The sequence below is a fragment of the Schistocerca cancellata genome, chromosome 3 (assembly GCF_023864275.1).
Source record: "Schistocerca cancellata isolate TAMUIC-IGC-003103 chromosome 3, iqSchCanc2.1, whole genome shotgun sequence".
NCBI classification, from domain to species: domain Eukaryota; kingdom Metazoa; phylum Arthropoda; class Insecta; order Orthoptera; family Acrididae; genus Schistocerca; species Schistocerca cancellata.
The window spans coordinates 505842366-505861488 of NC_064628.1; positions in this window are offsets into that span (position 1 = coordinate 505842366).

Consider the following 19123-nt stretch of genomic DNA (forward strand, 5'->3'; position numbering starts at 1 on the left):
AGTAACCTTCCAACGAAACTATATCTCTCACCTGATACACTTATCATTGAGCCTCTATGCCCACTGCGATTAATATCTCCACGAATTCATTACAGGCTGCTGCACTAAGCTGCGGCGACGCTGGGGCAACAGTGATGAAAGCTGCGACACGTCTGGTGTTGCTGGACTCCCCTCGCTACCCCGATGTCTTCGACTGAACCTCTTAGACTGTTCGTTATGTGGTCAATTTGTCCTCACCAAAGTATGAATTACGGACTGTGGTGAATTCTCGTATCTCTGACACAACACGTACTAGTTGCTTCCCATTGTTGATAACATATTTGAGCCAGCACGGGATATCTCGTCTGTTGGGCGAGTAGCCGATTTTTTTAGGGCTGGTTTGGTCACTGGGATCTCCAGCGTTATGTGGGTAATTGACCCCCAGAGGAAAATAGCAGGCAGATAAAATGTCGGAGTGCACTCGGTGTAATTTCCTTTAGGTGGCGTCTGAGATGTGCGGGAGGCGCTGCCAGCAGTTATTGAACTCACCGGTTCCTACCGGCTGTGCACAGTGGCTCGCCAGGGCTCTTAGCCTGTCCTAGGTTCCTACGGGCTGTTAGCTGGAGAGGCAGCTACCGTTGCACGCAGAGTGCAAACACACCTCACCGTTGGCAGCATCGTGACCACAACCGACGCGGTCCTTTTGAAGTTGCGTTGACTATCTAAACCAGAGGCTAAAGCTGCTCTGCGACGATCTCGGATGCCAATTTCATCTATCTTCGCTATAGGACGATGTAGCTGAGTGTAGTGGACGCGTGTACAGTGTAGTACTATGTTTGTGTTGTATGAAAATGAGAGAAGGGAGAAGATGAAACCCGTTGCCACCACGTAGCCAACAACTCTCGAATAGCACCAAGAGGGCCATCGAGCTTAACGTTCCTATATGACTTCTTCAGGCAACGCGGAGAAGTTTGAAATTTAATCCAGCACATTGGCGTAAGGACTGGCGATAAGCAAATTTAAGCCATCAACTCTCCATCGCTTGCGGGCCAAATACTGTTTGTGACAATTTCATCCAAAACTAGGAATCGCAATGACCTACCACAGAGTCGAACGCCGCCGCACAGGCTTTTTTTTTTTTTACATAGAGTTGGAGCCCCTCCACGCCCACACCGGCATGATGGCCAACACAAAAGGTCTACTGCCATCTCTGCATAAGGGTTAGTATTCACTAAAGTGAGGTGTCGCAGGATGTGGGTACTGCGATGTTTGCGTACGTCTGGTTAGTATTAACCATTAATACGCGCTCATCTGGAGATAGATTGGTCGAAATCTGACGAAGGGTAGCGGTTTGAAGGGCAGAGGAAAAAAAGTGCCAAGGCAAGAGCCAAGGGAAAAAAACCTCTGCGAAAGTTAGGTCGGGCGGCAAGAGCAGTAGCGGTTGTCTTGCTGCCTGCGATAGGTTGTGGAAGGATAGGCTTTGTTAGTAGTGGGTATCATGCATGTCGATACCTTGACGTTGTGCGTTTGTGCTGCTCGGCGGCTGGCGCTGGGTGCTGGTACAGAGTCCTCGTTCAGCGTCCTGCAACCTGGAACAGTTATGTTTGTAATCGGTCTTGTGTCCGATAGGTCATATACCGGAGGCACAGTGTGAGGGAGTGTTGGGAGATTGTTCGTGCGTCTGTGGGCGAGCTCGTCGGTGTCCCTGCTGTGGCCTGTTGGTCGGCTCTAATAGCAGCTGGTAGTTGCCAGTCAGTGTTGCTGATATGCAGGGGCTTACCGACGTTTGTCGCTGTTTGCATATGTTAGTTTACCATAGGTGGTTATGCCCTAGCTAGCAGTGTCTTTGGTCGCTTGTGTTTCCACCTGTGGTTGTGATCGTAGTTTCCCAGAGTGAGGATGAAAGGATTGTTCGAGTGTCTCGAGTTCCTGTATAGTCGTGTGGCGTGTTTCTTGAATACTTCCTCGAGGGTATCAAGGCGGTATTCATGGTGAAGATCCACGGGGCGTGTGTAGCGTGGAGCATTGCTAATGATTCGTAGCACTTTGTTCTGTATGATCTGCAGGCGGCGCAGTCGTGTGGGAGCTGCATATCCCCAGACGGGAGCTGCGTACGTCATCAGAGGTCTAATCAGTGTCATGTATAAGGACCTCGACACCCTCCTATTCAGTGTGCTTTCCCTGTTGAGCATTGGGTAGAGCTGTTTGAGCCTCGCGTGCGCTCGGTTGGCAACGTATTCGATGTGGTCCCCCCATGTAAGTTTCCGGTCCAGCCAGACACCAAGGTATCTGACTTTCTCTCGGAAACGTATTGGGCGTGTATGTAGTGTTATCGGTTTACAGTGTTGGTGTTTGCGCAGTAGTTTCGGTCTGCGTGTGAACAGAACTGCTTCGCACTTGTCGACGTTTACTTTAATACGCCATCGCTGCAGCCAAGGCTCAGCTGTTCTGAGTGCTGTCTGTATTCGTGAGTTGATGTTCGACGGTTTCCAGTCTTGCGCGAGGATGGCTGTGTCATCCGCGTAGACGGCTAACGTCGTGTTTCGTGTCGCTGGGAAGTCATTAATGTACAGGTTAAACAAGATGGGCCCCAGGCGTGCATTAGTCACTTCATATACGGAGCCGGGTTGGGAATCAGTGATCATAAGGGTATGACAGCATGAGCGACTAGAGATGTCAAAAATAGTAGGTAAAAAGGGTAGGAAAACATTTAAGGGAAGCAAGAGTGACAGGATATGAATTGCAGAGTTCAGTATATAAGTAGGCAATATCATATATTTTTGTTTGAGGTTGAAGATGTTGAGCCCAAATCAGTAAAACTCTTAAGTATTGTACAGGATGCCTTAGACAAGTAGTCGTGCGCGGTGAGAAACTTTGTGAGGGGATTAGAAAGACCCACCGTGGTTCAGTATCCGTGTTAGAAACGCGCTGCGAAAGCAAAGAGAGCTACATCTCAGATTCCGGCGAACGCAAAGCTTGGTCGATAGACATAATTTGAATGAAGCCGAAATGATTGTGAGGTGAACGATTTGGGAAGCATTCAGTGAATTTCAAGGAAATATTATGCCAAACGTTCTCACTAAAACTCCTGATATATTTTCGTCTCATGTAACGTTAGTAAGCGTATCGAAAAACTGCTCAACGCTGGAAGGACAACTGTAAAAGTTGAGATACCTGGGAGGTTCTATGGAAATTATGCGAAAGAATTTGCTCCCCTTCTGGCAGTACTTCATCAAAGGTCAGTGGACAGAGGAAGGGTACTTGTTGATTGAGAAAAAAAAGAATAGGTCATTCTCGTTAACAAGAAAGACGTCGGGCAGACGCTCGTAACTATCGGCCTATATCTTTGGCGTTAGCCTGTTGTAGGACTATGAAATAAGTTTTATGCTCATGTACATTAGTTTCCAGAAGTTAAGCACAATCATGAAAACACGAAAATGAAACGAGGAAAGGTCAGCAATCGTCCAGCATCACCGTAAATATTTATCTACGAACCCTACTTGTTCGCTTTGTGTAGGAAAGGAGTACTCCGTGTAGTGAAAAGAAGCGTAACCGAAATGCAAAAATACAACAGTCCATGAGGCCACTCATTTCTGACTTGTTCCTCCGTTCATTGTGAGGAGAGTGTAGTCTCTTGGTCAAGTGGATAACGTAATGCCATAAACGTGACGTTTGGACCCTGTTTTGCAGGATAGAACACTCGACCGCCTGGAAGCAGATCAGACACAGACCGAAGTCACAGTATCCTTGGATGTGCCACAAAAAAGGCTTTGACGACGATGTAGATACAGAAGATGTTCATCGTAGGCCAGTATCAAGTCGACCAAGAATAACCACACACCAGAACTGATATCTGACCGTTACTGCCCGACGAAATCGGAGTGCACCTGCAAGACAACTGGCTGCAGAGCTTGCAGCAGCCACAGGAGTTGCTGTTCCCTGACAGACTGTGTATTGCACGTTCAGAACATCAGACCTGTTTGTCAGGCGAGAGGGTGAATGCAGCCCGCTCACTCCAGCGCAGAGACAGGCCTGTGTGTTGTGAAATCGGCATCATCAAAATTGGACCACGAGTGAAAGGAGTAATGTATGCTTCACAGAAGAATCCCGCTTCCGTTTACAAAATGATTCTCGTTACATTTTTCTCTGGAGAGAACATCGTAGCCGACACAACAGTGGAACAATGGAAAGTGGTTTGTTTGCTGGTGACGGCGTCGTAGTGTAGCTAGGCATCGTGTCGAATGGCTGTACGTAGCTCCAAATGTTCAGTGCTGGTCACAGGAGTATTGTAAACGTTCAGATTTCTTCAAAAATACCGAAACTACAAATATTAATAACTCATTTAATTATCAAGAAATAACATCTTTAAAAAATTATTCGATAGACCAAAATTTATTATTACAATAATAATAATAATAATGTATTTATTTTTAGCATTATTAGCAGTAGTTAACATTACTAATATTAACCAAGGACCTATTCATAAAATAAGAAAATTTTACTAATGAATAAACCCCTATGATTAAGACACCCTTTAATTAAAATTATTAATAATTCCCTAACTGATCTATCCACACCAACAAACATTTCATTTTGATGAAATTTTGGGTCTCTATTGTGGCTATTTTAGTAATTCAAATTGTGGCCGGATTATTTTTAGCTATACATTATACATGAAACATTGAAATAGCATTCAGTAGTGTAATTCACATCTGTCAGGACGTAAATAATGGTTCAATTATCCGAACATTACATGCAAATGGAATATCTATATTTTTTATTTGCGTTTATTTGAATGTAGGACGAGGTATCTACAACGATTCTTATATCTATATACACACCTGAATAATTGGTACAATAATTTTATTCTTGGTTATAGCAATTACTTTCATAGGTTATGTTCTACCTTGAGGTCAAATATCATTCTGAGGTGCAACACTTATTAATAATTACTGTAATAGTAATTACAAACAAATACTTTTCGATTCAGAATATTTCTAAAATTCTACACAAATGGATGTCCGTCATGTACAGTGACTGGTTTCTACTATCCTTCTTGTAGACTAGTATGTCCTATGATTTCTTGTTCAAAATATTCACAGTGTATCATGATTCGAAGACCGGCTAACTCAGTTGCAAATTCCTCAGTTGCAAATTCTGTGCAGAATCTGGTGTAGATTCCATCGGGCACTGCCATGTCGTGTGGGGGAACTCTGCATGTCCCACAACGAGCACACTATGACCTGGGCACGACTGTTCCTGAACACAGTCTTACAAAAATGAATGTAATTCTCCCTCTCAATGTGTCCTGCATTAAAATTAAGTCCAGAATAAGTTTCATTGATTCCTTACACAACACAAAAATCGTGATAGACTCTTACAGTGGCGTAACTCTGAATGCTTCCTCGAGCCCCCTGTGTATTCCTCGCTACTTTCTGCCCAGCACTGCAATGTGCTGTACCGGTTGAAGCTTATGCATCCAAGTGCTGGCCCCTAAGGTACAGGCACAGTCCACCGTGAGTAAGTTTGAAATTCACCGGCAATCGAATTCATACCTTTAGTTATCTTTCAATGAACATACTAGGGTGGGTTTTGCATAAGTCTTCCCTATACCAGGTTGCCTTTGTACGTTTTAAATATATACTGGATATTGTGTTTTAACATATAATCAGCAAAAATTCAATTTTTTGCAACCAAATGGTTTTTGTCCACCAAACATGTTTCGGCTATTGATGCCAGGCTTCGTCAGTGGCCTATAATGTAAAGAAAACTTGGTAATTATACATATTTTGATACGAGATATTTAGAGATTACTGGCAGCTCATTTAAATTATCTGACTATTTATAAATATATGGCTGTATTTTTAATATATTTACATTCATTTCTATATTCTTTGCATTGATCTATGTGTACATATTATGTACTAGCTGCTACACATAGCTGTATATCAGTAGTTCTTTTTATGAGTGATGATGAGTAAGTAAGCTACTGTATGTGCTATAACATCAGTTGCCCTCACGTGTCTGCTCGATCGGGTAGGCGCAGATCGTAATGTGTGTACCACTCTCCCCCCTCTCGAGCTGCCCCTCACATTGTGTGTCAGTGCTGATCAGTGCATCAGAGGCGTATGGACAGGAACGCTCATCTATGCATCGTGTTACTGAAGTAGCTATACATATTACAACATGTACATTATGCAACAAATAGAGTGAAAATATCAATTAAACACAATGAAAATTTTATAAGCATTGTATTCATTACCATTGAATCGCATCATGAAGTGCATATCAACCAATAAAAGCATTTCCACAAATATGTTTCCGATCAAAAGTCAAAGAGTAAATAGCTTTATCAAAGAATAAAGAATTTGCCCTGCGTTCTTACTCAGGGTTCATGCAACTTCCATGCTAAATTTTATCGACATTGGTTCAGCGAGTTAGTTGTGAAATGTAACAGACGGAGTTATTTTCGTATTTATAATATTAGTACTGATACATTTTTTTTTCGTGATCCGAATTTGATGACGTAAAGCCTGCATGGCTTGTTCAAGCTATCTGTAGAAAACTCATGAAAATTCGTGTAGTAGTTTTGGAGATTAGTGTGTTCAAACGGAGAAACAGAACGATACCACGGCTTTAGATAAAACTTGAAACCACGATAGCTCTTTTTGCGTATTTGATAAAATAAAGCCTACATAGTGCCCCAGACCTCACTCAAGCTACATGTGAGAAACTCAAGAAAATTCCTTTAGTAGTTTTGGAGAAGCGTGCTCCGACAGACAGGCGCAACAGTTTTATAGATTTATTATTAGTGTACGAGATGGGATACGTACTACATTGTTCTGTATCTATTATATGGTAAGTGTATTGTTTGTGGTTTTAAGCCGCTAAAGAAGTTGCTGGATTGGCCTGATAGACACAATGCTATTATAATGTTATTACAAAATTTAAAAAAATTAAAGTACGTTAAATACCGTAAATCAAAGAAGTATGACGAAAATGTTTGTGTAGGAAATGATTATATAAATGAGTTTTAATTGCAAGAATATTTTTAAGCTAATGATAACTTATAAGCTTTACATTCAACTCCTTTCATTAAGTGTAAATTGTCCAGCTAACTATTTTGACAATGTACAACATTGTTCTGGACGAATTCGTACCTTTCTCTGTTTTTCTGCTCCGTTTTACGTAGAGAACTAGAGCCGAAAATAAAGTCTGGACGTAGTCTTACCATGTTACTCACAATAATGTGTAAGAGTAACTGACTGAAACAACAAGATAAAACTGTCGCTCGCATTCGTCATTCACCGTCTTCCCAAAATCGTGTTCAGTCATTCTTCTACCTAAAGGACACTTTGCGGAATACAGTGAATTGCGAAGCTCGTTTTCTCTCCTGCAGACCTGTACCTGCAAGAAAACAAAAAATGAATTGTGTAATTTTATTTTTTCGAGATGGTTATTATAACGTTAAGTCTATTCCTCATTCTCAAACTTACTATACTAACCTGTTAAAACGCACTGTCAAAAATAAGACTTAAAGTGAAGATAAAATCTCGTAATATGTTAGACCGTGTGGTGTTCAAATTCTTGTACACGATCGACGTTTCGACCCAACAGCTGGTCTTTTCTTCAGGATTATCTGGTGTTCGCGGTTAGCTGTGACTGAAGAAGATCCCAATAGAGGTGTCGAAACGTCGACCGTGCAGAAAATATTGAAAAGGCACATGACGCGGCCTACCATCCTAGAAGATTTTACGAGGGGCGCTCAATAAGTAACTCAACACATTTTTCTCTGAAACAAGTTAGACGTATTCAGGACTTGCCTATTATGCATTATTCCCCACACTTTTGGTTATATAACGTCTGTGCTGTGCGACAGTCTTATCCAGCATTACTGAGAGGGCCTGTATCCCTTCATGACTGCAAAGTCAGCGTGTTGCTGTATCAATAATCTCCCCGTCACCATGTACTGCTTTCCGTGGAGTGCATCCCTCACTGAGCCAGACGGATGGAATTCGGAAACTTCGAGATGCAGGCTGTAGGGTGGATGAGGTGGAATAGCCCAGTGAAGTTTTGCGGGCTTATCTATGGTGGGCAGCACTACTAACACAGACGTCCGATTGAGCAGCGAGTTTTCTGATCACGATCCGTCGATTACTTCGAATGGCAAAGTCCTCACGCTCCAACACTGCAGGCTTCACGGTCGTGTGCGGTCGGCCGACACGCAGGAGATCGGACAGATTTGCGCGACCTTGTTGCGATGATGACCGACGCCTCGCCCAACGACTCGCCGTGCTTTCGTTGATTGACAGGTACCCGAAGACATTCCGCAAGCGCATATGTCAGGACTGAAGCGGGAATATTCCACGCTGTCCCAAAACAAATTCCGTATTTTTTCAGCCGAAATTGCCCACGAAAAAAAAAGTGTTGCATTACTTATTAAACGTCTCTCTCATAGATTCGCCAACAAACGTCTACGAATTCCTGCAGATTTGCGTGCTAAGCACATATTCAAAACTGTGTGCGTACTAGTTATGGAAAAAATTTTCATCTGCCGTGCCAAAGGCTTCATGTTGATGGTGCCTACAATCAGAACAAACAGTGCTTATTTACCTCGTCGTATGTAACTGGGCCAAGGAGTTTAATTGGACGTTGCCGTTAGAGAGACATTCCTCGAAGCTTCCCCGGTGCTTAACGGCGATAAATTTGGAATGCCCCTGCCCAGCCCTCTCTTGACCACGCGGGCGCGGCAGGAAGCGGTCCCCGGCGTGCGTTCCCCGCCCTCCGCCCCCCGCCTGCCACCCCGCAGCGATAAACATTTTACGGGCAGATAGCGGGGCCCGTCCGCGCGCTGAATGGATAATTTACGGCGCGGGTCGGCCGCTGGCCCGGCCCTCTGGGATCCGTCTGGTCTGGTCTGGTCTGGAGAGCACCACGGACGACGAATTATTCATAACGCGCGCGCGCTGGAGCCCCGCCAGAGACCGCAGGATCTCGCCCCGACACATAACCGGACCACCCTGGACGCGCGGTGTCCAGCTCCTTAGGCTGCCGCACGGGACAGACTCTCATTATACAGAGCACGTGAGTCGAGTAACCATTCATACGTACTGTAGTGTTCTAATGTCATCAACAACGAGGTTTCTTCTGATAACTTTTCATTCCCTATCCCAAACGTATAGCCGGCTGTTCGATCAATAACCCATTTCAGAGTCAGGGACTTTTTAGCCAGATATCAGCCCGCCCTCGTCTAAATTTGGGAGATTTCCAGTTCCAGCACTTGCCTTAAAACCAAGGGGAATCCTGCTCAGAACCTTGGTCAGAACCAGGGCAAAAGAACTTTTGTGTTGATGCGTAAGTTCGTCTCAATTTGGGAGGGATTTCCAATTCCAGTACTTGCCTTAAAACCAAGGAAATCCTGCTCAGAACCTTGGTCAGAACCAGGGAAAAGGAGCCCTTATCTTGGTGCATAAGTTCGCATCGTTTTCCCATAAGATGAACAGACACGAAAGATAAACATAATTGAGACTTTGGACGTCAATAATATACACTCCTGCTCTATTTACAACAGTCTGCCGACGCAGGGGTAATTCTTTGATTCTGCGACTACGGCAATCACGTGGTTTTCAGAAAAAGAACTCGTCGAGCTGTGTTCCTAGCATATTTTTATCCGGAAAGGAAGTTCCTTGAAGCTTTTCGATAGAAAGCTGAAAAGATGAAAATCTGAGGTTTCAGGATCAGCTGGTTGGGGAATGACTTCCCAACATAGTTCCTATGTAGTGTTTTTTGTCAGTCTAGCAGAATGCGCACGCTCGTTATCGTGCAGTAGCAACGCTTTACGCAGAGTTCCTCGTCGTTCTTCTTCTACTCCGTCTGCAAGACGTCTCGGTTGTTGGCAATAAATGTCAGCAGTTACGATTACACCTAGGGGAATCAATTCTAACATTCTGCGTGGTGTCTGTTTGTTCTATATCGTGTCTCCCTACCACTTTCGCGCAACGACGCTCTGAGCGTGTTTTTTAGGGAATTGACTAGTTTGAACCTGGGACCTGTTGCTGGTAAGGAGACGCCAGACCACACATGACATGTAGAGTTCAGAAGAGTTCAGTGAGACTAGCGATGATATAACCCAATACTTAATGATTTCAGCGTCAGCTTCACTACACTCCCTGTAAAAGAATCTTAATACTAACTAAATTTAGTGGAAGGGGTTCAAGGCTTTCCTATTTTTAGTTAGCTGGTAAAATAACGTCGAAAAAGCAGTTAAGTTTACCATTGGAAATTTTATTCTACTCACAAAACATTGTTTATAAATTGCACTATTGATAAAAGGAAATGTTTTAATACAGGATGGTAAAAACCAACTGCGTTCAACAAAAATGTGAACGAATATTCCCTGAATGGGTTTCCAAGTTCTACAATGGATCGAAGGATGACCTATGCCATACCACTATAACTACATAACAGAAAAATCACCGCATTTCAGATTTTTACTTCAAGTGGCAAATGTGAACACCATGAGCTTTAATTGACGATCGACACTAGTATTACGCAAAAAGGGGGTGTAACAGATGAGACTTCTGCAGTTCTGAGTGAAGCTTTATGCGCTGTTATGCGGCATCGTGTGCGTTCATTACCTTGTCAGTGTTCGTCAGGGGGCGGCGGTCAGCACAGCTCCGCTCACCTCGCCGTCTCGGAAGCAATTCTCCTCTAACTTCTCCTTCTACATCTACATCTACATCCATACTCCGCAAGCCACCTGACGGTGTGTGGCGGAGGGTACCTTCAGTACCTATATCGGTTCTCCCTTCTATTCCAGTCTCGTATTGTTCGTGGAAAGAAGGATTGTCGGTATGCCTCTGTGTGGGCTCTAATCTCTCTGATTTTATACTCATGGTCTCTTGGCGAGATATACGTAGGAGGGAGCAATATACTGCTTGACTCTGTGGTGAAGGTATGTTCTCGAAACTTTGACAAAAGCCCGTACCGAGCTACTGAGCGTCTCTCCTGCAGAGTCTTCCACTGGAGTTTATCTATCATCTCCGTAACGCTTTCGCGATTACTAAATGATCCTGTAACGAAGCGCGCTGCTCTCCGTTGGATCTTCTCTATGTCTTGTATCAACCCTATCTGGTACGGATCCCACACTGCTGAGCAGTATTCAAGCAGTGGGCGAACATGCGTACTGTAACCTACTTCCTTTGTTTTCGGATTGCATTTCCTTAGGATTCTTCCAATGAATCTCAGTCTGGCATCTGCTTTACCGACAATCAACATTATATGATCATTCCATTTTAAATCACTCCTAATGCGTACTCCCAGATAATTTATGGTATTAACTGCTTCCAGTTGCTGACCTGCTATTTTGTAGCTAAATGATAAAGGATCTATCTTTCTGTGTATTCTCAGCACATTACACTTGTCTACATTGAGATTCAATTGCCATTCCCTGCACCATGCGTCAATTCGCTGCAGATCCTCCTGCATTTCAGTACAATTTTCCATTGTTACAACCTCTCGATACACCACAGCATCATCTGCAAAAAGCCTCAGTGAACTTCCGATGTCATCCACCAGGTCATTTATGTATATTGTGAATAGCAACGGTCCTATGACCTCCCCTGCGGCACACCTGAAATCACTGTTACTTCGGAAGACTTCTCTCCATTGAGAATAACATGCTGCGTCCTGTTATCTAGGAACTCTTCAATCCAATCACACAATTGGTCTGATAGTCCATATGCTCTTACTTTGTTTATTAAACGACTGTGGGGAACTGTATCGAACGCCTTGCGGAAGTCAAGAAACACGGCATCTACCTGTGAACCCGTGTCTATGGCCCTCTGAGTCTCGTGGACGAATAGCGCGAGCTGGGTTTCACATGACCGTCTTTTTCTAAACCCATGCTGATTCCTACAGATTAGATTTCTCGTCTCCAGAAAAGTCATTATACTCGAACACAATACGTGTTCCAAAATTCTACAACTGATCGACGTTAGAGATATAGGTCTATAGTTCTGCACATCTGTTCGACGTCCCTTCTTGAAAACGGGGATGACCTGTGCCCTTTTCCAATCTTTTGGAACGCTACGCTCTTCTAGAGACCTACGGTACACCGCTGCAAGAAGGGGGGCAAGTTCCTTCGCGTACTCTGTGTAAAATTGAACTGGTATCCCATCAGGTCCAGAGGCCTTTCCTCTTTTGAGCGATTTTAATTGTTTCTCTATCCCTCTGTCGTCTATTTCGATATCTACCATTTTGTCATTTGTGCGACAATCTAGAGAAGGAACTACAGTGCAATCTTCCTCTGTGAAACAACTTTGGAAAAAGACATTTAGTATTTCGGCCTTTAGTCTGTCATCCTCTGTTTCAGTACCATTTTGGTCACAGAGTGTCTGGACATTTTGTTTTGCTCCACCTACCGCTTTGACATAAGACCAAAATTTCTTAGGATTTTCTGCCAAGTCAGTACATAGAACTTTACTTTCGAATTCATTGAACGACTCTCGCATAGCCCTCCTCACACTACATTTCGCTTCGCGTAATTTTTGTTTGTCTGCAAGGCTTTGGCTATGTTTATGTTTGCTGTGAAGTTCCCTTTGCTTCCGCAGCAGGTTTCTAACTCGGTTGTTGTACCACGGTGGCTCTTTTCCATCTCTTACGATCTTGCTTGGCACATACTCATCTAACGCATAATGTACGACGGTTTTGAACTTTGTCCACTGATCCTCAACACTATCTGTACTTGAGACAAAACTTTTGTGTTGAGCCAACAGGTACTCTGAAATCTGCTTTTTGTCACTTTTTCTGAACAGAAAAATCTTCCTACCCTTTTTAATATTCCTATTTACGGCTGAAATCATCGATGCCGTAACCGCTTTATGATCGCTGATTCCCTGTTCTGCGTTAACTTTTTCAAATAGTTCGGGTCTGTTTGTCACCAGAGGGTCTAATATGTTATCGCCACGAGTCGGTTCTCTGTTTAACTGCTCAAGGTAGTTTTCAGATAAAGCACTTAAAAAAATTTCACTGGATTCTTTGTCCCTGCCACCCGTTATGAACGTTTGTGTCTCCCAGTCTATATCCGGCAAATTAAAATCTCCACCCAGAACTATAACATGGTGGGGAAATCTACTCGAAATATTTTCCAAATTATACTTCAGGTGCTCAGCCACAACAGCTGCTGAGCCAGGGGGCCTATAGAGACATCCAATTACCATGTTTGAGCCTGCTTTAACCGCGACCTTCACCCAAATCATTTCACATTTCGGATCTCCGTCAATTTCCTTCGATACTATTGCACTTCTTATCGCTATAAACACGCCTCCTCCTTCACTGTTCAGCCTGTCTCTGCGGTATACATTCCAATCTGAGTTCAGGATTTCATTACTGTTTACGTCTGGTTTCAGCCAACTTTCTGTCCCTAGTACTATATGGGCGTTGTGATCGTTTATTAATGAGAGCAGTTCTGGGACCTTTCTATAGACGCTCCTGCAGTTTACTATTAGCACATTAATATTGATATTCCCTGTTGCATTTTGCCTACTCCTACCTTGCCGTGTCTCAGGAGGCGTCTTGTCGGGCCTAAGGAGGGGATCCTCCAACCTAAAAAAACCCCATGTGCACTCCACACGTACTCCGCTACCCTTGTAGCCGCTTCCGGCGTATAGTGCACGCCTGACCTATTCAGGGGGACCCTACATTTCTCCATTTCCTTACTACAATTTACCGAAGATGGTTTAAAAAAAACTATCAGGCTGTGTTTTCATCTGACCAATTAGGGTCTCAATGTTAACCTTAAGCTCCGCCTACAAAAATTCTGTCTATCCCATGAGAAACGTTATACTTTTCGTGGTGTGACAATGTTTTTAAAGTTTGCAACGTAACAGAGACGGGAAAAAGTCTCACGCTAAAACTTGCAGCTGGTGTGGTCCTTTTAGTGTTATCGTAAGATCTATACTGTTCTTCTGGAGGGCTCTATCTTTTAACATGGGCTGGGGGGGGGGGTAGTCCTGACGTAACAGAGACGCGAAAAAGTCTCACGCTAAAACTTGCGGCTGGGGAAGCCCTTTTTGTGTTATCGTAAGATCTATACTGTTCTTCTGGAGGGCTCTAGCTTTTAACTTGGGCTGGGGGGGTGGTCCTAGCGGTTAGCTGGCGACGTGGGTGTCCGTCCCTTATCGTAGGGCCTTCCAGCTTAACACGGTTCTATTCTCGGCTTCTGTTCTCGTTTCTCCCCTCGGAACTGCGTCTGTCTCACGGTGAGAAGGTGTGACAAGCATTTAGGCATTCTTGTGTTAGTCTGTGGTATTCCATTTGCTCACTCGTTGCTCGTATTAATTTGCTTAATTTAATGTCACTATTTATTCGGAGCTATGTGACATACTACTGGATTTGCTTATCATGTCAGGGTTTTCATGGAAGGTGCTGGATTTGCCTGACACCTTACACAATTCGTAGTACATTACACCACCGCTGTTCCACCAGATGCATAACATTATCTTTTGAGGATTCATGCAGGTCTTTGTACCGGTATTTGATGTTTCGTTTGCGCTCAACCTTTCATTTCTTTTCCTTATGTTAGCACGAAGACATCATTTCTCGTCACCAATAACGATACAGTATAGGAATGGTAGGCGTTGTTCACTTGAAAATTAATGACGAGCAGGCAAAGATGCACATATGGCCACCCTCTGATTTTTACGAGTCTGGGTTAGAGCATACGGTATCCATACACATGATTTTTCCACCTTCTCCATTGCATGCAAATATCTCACGTTGGGCAATGGTCACAGTTTATTTCGTGTGCCAGCTCTAGTACACTGACGTGGACCATTGTGGATTAATGTGTTTAAACGATCTTCCTCAAACACAGAAGGTCTTCTGAACGAGGAGAGTCACTAATGTCAAAATGATCCTCCTTAAAGTGAGAACCATTTTCTTACCGTGCTCTGTCAAGTAGCATTATCCCCATACATGGCGCAAATGCTTCTGGCCGCCTCTGCTGCTGTCACTTGCCTATTGAACTGAAACAGAAGGATATATCTGAAATGTTCCAACTTATCCATTTGGCACTGCATTTACTAGCGTCCCCAGGTCCACTCACTATCGCCAAATGACAAAACATAAACTCACATAGCAACAATGGACTACAAGTAAACGACAGCAGAAAAATAAACCCTTACAACCGGAATACCAAAATGAAAAACAAATACAGGTACGAACTTATGCACTAATTTAATAATTTTATTTCAACTCCCAGTTTGTTCCAGACAAAAGACATGAAAGGCTACTGAATGTGTATTTGCATTTCTTTACGAGACATATTCGGAGAGTAAGGTCCGATTTGGCGCTAAATGGAAACCACTATGCAATGAAGCTCTGCACGGATGTGTTGGGCGGTGTCTCTAGTATGCACGTTGATCGCCTCACGTCGCTCTTTTCAATTCTGAGGGCACAATGATCGAGTAGAGATGCCTACAAAATCTATGTCTCCCGCCAAGTACGGAAGCCTGGTGAGAGATTTCACCTGAAGCTATGCAGCCCACATAACATAAATATCACGCGCTTCTTTCTTCAAAACAGTTCTCAGCCACATTCTGCAGGGGCAATAAAGACACTCCTGCAGCGTTTCCGATGGGAAGTGTTTGATCACCCACAATACAGTCCTTAATTGGCTCCCTCAGATGTTCATCTCTGCTCACATGGACCGCTGACTACGAAGACATTTCGATACAACCAACGAAAGGCAGACCAGCGTAGAGAATTGGCGGAAAGCACAGTCGGCTGCTTTCTGTGACGAGGGTACTGGAAAGTTTGTACAGCGCCACCACAAATGTTTTAGTCGGAGCGGCCACTATTTAGAGAGGTAGATGGAAGGTGTGGTTAACTGCTGCGTATAAATAATTTTTGATTTTCACTGTGATTTCCATTTCGCGACCAATCGGACTTTGCTTTTCGAACAGCCCTCGTATGTGCATACACAGTAAAATCGACGACTCGATTGACATGTGTAGTGTACCTCCGAGGGGTAGTAGCACAGTTTTAATTACTGCTTCGAAAACCCAAGCTCCCGTCAAATACACTCCTGGAAATTGAAATAAGAACACCGTGAATTCATTGTCCCAGGAAGGGGAAACTTTATTGACACATTCCTGGGGTCAGATACATCACATGATCACACTGACAGAACCACAGGCACATCGACACAGGCAACAGAGCATGCACAACGTCGGCACTAGTACAGTGTATATCCACCTTTCGCAGCAATGCAGGCTGCTATTCTCCCATGGAGACGATCGTAGAGATGCTGGATGTAGTCCTGTGGAACGGCTTGCCATGCCATTTCCACCTGGCGCCTCAGTTGTACCAGCGTTCGTGCTGGACGTGCAGACCGCGTGAGACGACGCTTCATCCAGTCCCAAACATGCTCAATGGGGGACAGATCCGGAGATCTTGCTGGCCAGGGTAGTTGACTTACACCTTCTAGAGCACGTTGGGTGGCACGGGATGCATGCGGACGTGCATTGTCCTGTTGGAACAGCAAGTTCCCTTGCCGGTCTAGGAATGGTAGAACGATGGGTTCGATGACGGTTTGGATGTACCGTGCACTATTCAGTGTCCCCTCGACGATCACCAGTGGTCTACGGCCAGTGTAGGAGATCGCTCCCCACACCATGATGCCGGGTGTTGGCCCTGTGTGCCTCGGTCGTATGCAGTCCTGATTGTGGCGCTCACCTGCACGGCGCCAAACACGCATACGACCATCATTGGCACCAAGGCAGAAGCGACTCTCATCGCTGAAGACGACACGTCTCCATTCGTCCCTCCATTCACGCCTGTCGCGACACCACTGGAGGCGGGCTGCACGATGTTGGGGCGTGAGCGGAAGACGGCCTAACGGTGTGCGGGACCGTAGCCCAGCTTCATGGAGACGGTTGCGAATGGTCCTCGCCGATAACCCAGGAGCAACAGTGTCCCTAATTTGCTGGGAAGTGGCGGTGCGGTTCCATACGGCACTGCGTAGGATCCTACGGTCTTGGCGTGCATACGTGCGTCGCTGCGGTCCGGTCCCAGGTCGACGGGCACGTGCACCTTCCGCCGACCACTGGCGACAACATCGATGTACTGTGGAGACCTCACGCCCCACGTGTTGAGCAATTCGGCGGTACGTCCACCCGGCCTCCCGCATGCCCACTATACGCCCTCGCTCAAAGTCCGTCAACTGCACATACGGTTCACGTCCACGCTGTCGCGGCATGCTACCAGTGTTAAAGACTGCGATGGAGCTCCGTATGCCACGGCAAACTGGCTGACACTGACGGCGGCGGTGCACAAATGCTGCGCAGCTAGCGCCATTCGACGGCCAACACCGCGGTTCCTGGTGTGTCCGCTGTGCCGTGCGTGTGATCATTGCTTGTACAGCCCTCTCGCAGTGTCCGGAGCAAGTATGGTGGGTCTGACACACCGGTGTCGATGTGTTCTTTTTCCATTTCCAGGAGTGTAGATACACATTACACACTGTTTCAACTATATTTCCCAAAAACTTTGCCACTTCCATTTCATTTCCTACTCATTGATGTAGTTCATCTTTTGTGCAAGAGACTGGAGAAACCCAGCATTGAAGCATATGATGAACAGTCCAGTCTTCTCCACAGTCATACTGAATATCATTTGGATCAGTGTAGCGCCATCTGGCCAAATTAACCTTTGATCTGCCAACTCTAGATCACAGTCTATTCAGGCACTTTCAACACATCCATTTCACGTCATTGCCACAAGGTACAAGCTGCGATGATAAAGGTACGTAATGTAGAGAGTCCTTCTCTACACATTCACCTATCAATGTGATATAATCTTCCCAACGACGGATAATTTGGCACAGCCCTTGGTTATACAAATCTGCATTATTGGCTGTTCAGGAAACGCTCCATCTCGAAAATCACCTGGTCTTCACTCAATAAATGCTTGCCATGTAATGTATTCCTCATCCGTGCAAACAAGAAGAAGCTATTTCAGGAGAATATTGGGAGGACTGTGGGGGAGGAGCGGTGGTATAAAATTTGGTAAGCTAAAGAAGGTGTAAGTATAAGTGTACAGACCGAACTGAGGTGATGTCGTCAAGTAAAAGCACCATCTTATACGGCTTCCTACGACACACAGCCCTCCATAACCTCGTTACTTTGTGCATTGCTGTCGCTTTCCCCTTACCTGTTTCAGTCGCGATTGGTACGAGAGAGAAAGAATATTTCGTCCATAAATGACCGTTGATGAGTGTAGCTCAAACTGTTTATTGCCCTAACAATTTATCTTCCCACTACGCGTTTCGGTGGATCGCAATATCATCTTTCATTGAATATTAGTGTTGTTGCAATCCTGATATCAGAGTAGAGGACAGACATGTTTACACAGCGCAGACATACTGCAAGATGGGCTATGTTTCGTCTTTTGAAGGCAAATAGAATCGAAAAAGTGCTTCTACTGCTAGGTGGTGCATTTACTCTTCACTTTACGTTGTGTTTATAATGTCATTTCACGATCGTTCTCATTTATTACGGTCACACCTTTTGTGTAGAATGACAGAGCAAACATAATGCACAATGAGGAATGCATGTAGCAAGTAGAAGTAGGCAGCATCTTTTTGATTCTACTTCCATTCATAAGACGAAACACAAGCTGTCTTTCACTTTGTTTGCTGCAGTGAAAAGGCTTCTGTGCTTCACACAATACCTGAAATGCGCGATGGAATGCTGAAAAGCACTGCCTCCGAATTTTTATCTGAGAACACTTCAAGCTTATCATCAGTTAATAATAGTTTAACATTGAATTAATCAATATCTTTATATGGAACAGTACCTCAAGTTCACGTAAACTTCTGTGAAATAATCAAAGTTCCAATAGCGCAGATCTGAAATTAAAGTTCAACATTTGCGAAGTAACTAAATTACGAATGCATTCCAAGCACAAAAATAACAGCAGTAAAGTTTTACAGTTGGGAATGCGTCACCTGATGCAAAATATTCTATGACTCATGTTGAGAATATCTCAGACTGTTGACTAGCGACACACATGACAATCGTAAGTTCATGACTCAACACTTAGAATACTTGAGAGGTGACATACTGCCGCTTATAAATACTCCCTG